Source organism: Setaria italica, chromosome IX (assembly GCF_000263155.2).
Source record: "Setaria italica strain Yugu1 chromosome IX, Setaria_italica_v2.0, whole genome shotgun sequence".
Lineage (NCBI taxonomy): Eukaryota > Viridiplantae > Streptophyta > Magnoliopsida > Poales > Poaceae > Setaria > Setaria italica.
This window is the reverse complement of record NC_028458.1, coordinates 27511694-27514534: the sequence shown is the minus strand read 5'-3', so window position 1 is coordinate 27514534 and position 2841 is coordinate 27511694.

Here is a 2841-nt window from a genome sequence, read left to right as displayed (position 1 = left end):
CCACTCACACCCTACCAACAACCCGGTCAGCTTGTTGTCCAGCTTCTCCGCCGGCGCACCCGTGACCGCTGCTGTAATCGTCCGCTGCCGCAAGACCCCCCTGCTCACGGTGAGCATCTCTTTGCCGTCGCTGTCCTTCTTTGCGGTAAGCCGTAGGTAAGTGTCTAGGGTTCTAGGAAGCTGTAGGGGTAGTCGGAGGGGTGGGTTGCGCCGTCGTCGTGCTTGGTCACGGCCAGCAGTCAGCTCCACCGCCCGCCGCCGTGGAGAGGGGAGCTCCGGCCACCTCCCGGGGAGCTGCCGCCGCGCACGGGTGCGCTTTGGTATGGGGATGCTTTCCTAGCCTAGCCCCGTCGTCGGTGGGGCGCCGGCTGGCGAGCCGTGCCGCCCCCTGCCGCGCTCGGGTTTTGGCGCGAGAAGGAAGAAGACGCTGGTGATAGCGGGCCCACGTGTCAGTCGGAGAAAAGGGGGGGAAGCATAGAAGAGACCGGCCGGGGCGCAGCGAAAGCATGGTGGGCCGGAGTCCTATAAGCCCAAGCTCCGATCCGGGGCGCCGTGAGGGTGTGTTGGGCCAGCGGTCCAGCAGGCCGACGAACAGGTTAGCAGGCCGGGCATTAGAGGAAGGAGAGGGAAAGAGCAGTAGGCCGTGGGCCGGTACCAGATTAAGGAAAGACGAGGAGAAAGGGAATCGGCCCAGTGAGCCCGGCAGAGGAGAAAAGGGCCGGCGGGTAGAAGGAACAAGGAAGGAGGTGGGTCCGAGCCGCGGGCCCAGCGTGAGAGAGAGGGGGTAGGAAGGCGGTGAGTAAGAAAAGTAGGCCGGGGGTTTTTGGGAAAGAATATAGATTTTCTTTTGTAAGATTAATAGATTAAATTCATATATCACCATTTAAATCATAGAAATTTCTTGGGGTGTCCAAAATTAGTGAAACCAATTTTGTTAGGATTGTTTTATTTTCCTTTATGTATTAAAAAATTTTATACCCTAGGAAAAATAATAAAATTTACGTATTTGTTTAATGCCTTTTCATTAAGGTATTTAAATAAATACTTAACCTTTATTAATACATAAATATGGAATAATGTTTTCATAATCACAAATTATTATTAACCTATAGGAACTTAGATTTTGAGGCTAGAAAATAATTATAATATTTTCTAAAAACAAAAGAAAAATCCTAAGGTAAGGTTAGTAAAGAAAATAAAAATGGTGGGTTAATCTTTTTGGGTTTTTTTTGTGTGTTGGCTTGCAACTTCATCATGATAAATTGTGTAGTCCCTTGTTGGCTTCCAACTTTATCATGAAGGAAAGTTGTATAGTCTTGTATTCAAAAAGTTGCATCACTAACCCATGCATATGCTTTATCATAGACACCGAAGCACCGGAAGAGGATTTCTTGGAATTATCAGAAGGATCTCCGGAGTTTGAAGAGATCATTGAATCGATCCCCTGCGAAGCCAATCCGTCGGACAGTGCTAATATTTTTATAGAACAAGGCAAGCTCCAGTGCATTTATACTTATCTACTTTGGAATTATTATTTCATGTGTCCAATTATTGGTTAATTTTTATATGAATGCACTAAGTCTAGGAATTGATTGAAACCCATTCTTGTGCATTATCATACCTTGTTTTAAGGACATCTTTGCCACTTGTTCAAACAATTAGTAAGGAACCCAAGTTTAGAAATGCTTAGTTGCTTAAAGTAACTTGTTTACCAAACCTTAAGGTGAAACGTTGAGTCATACATGCTAAGTATGGAAAGGTAGCTTGGGAGTTGAAAGCAGGCAGAAGCTAGAGATGATAGTTCTGTCTGCTAGTTTAATCTGGTTAAGGCCCGATCGTTGTCTTAACCTTTGATCAAGTGAATGACACCTGATTACTTACTGGGTATGGGACCAGTAAAGCCCGGTAGGTTAGTAGACTCTCTGATTGGGAATACTTCGTACCCGTGCTTGACGTGCTTGACATTGGCAGGTGCGTAGCCTGAAGCTCACATGGAGATCAGACCAGACGTGGGGTCCCATGTGGGGGTGCGTCCCTGGGTTCGGGTAGTCTTATTCCCAATCCTTGGGTTTGCTAATCGAAAGGTCGTTATGTATGACCTGGACAGTCGTACATAGCTGGTGATCAAGGTACTCTCCTGCAGGATGTAAATTTATCTGGATCGCCGCAATTCTCGGTTATGAATGCACTTGATCATTGTTGAGCATCGTAGTATAATTTCATAAATGCAATGTCTTTCCAATAATAACTTGGTGTATGACTTAAATATCTTGCTGCTTGCAAAATATTCTTTTGTCATCATTTAGAATGGTTAGGAATAAAAGATAAAGCTAAGGTCTCACTTTTAGTAAGCTCTTTTGGCAAAAAGTGTGTCAGCCAGTACACCAAAAAGCTATCATATAGTTCCAGAAAAACTATTATATTGGTTAGTCAGGTAATCCTTGCTGAGTACCCCGTACTCAGGGTTATCCCTTGTGGCTGTTTTCAGAATCACCGCAGGAGTCCGCAGAGGAGGAGGCCCCGAAAAACTAGGGTATTGTTACGAGTCTCACAATACCCTCAGAAGAAAACTTAAATGCTCATCTCTCACCTGGACCAGTTTATGTTTTAAACTCCTAGAATCTCTCTAACCTGCACTGTTAAGTTTATTTCAAACTACGTTCTGTAATAACTCGTACCTCATGTATGTATGTAAAAATGTAATATTTGTTGATGCTTTCCCATCATGGAAGTAATCCTGGTGTATGGCTATGAGACATGATGTGGATCGTTCGAGGAGTCCTAGGGACACTCGACGGACTACCGGACTTATACTGTTTTAAGTGCGTTTCAGATAATTGT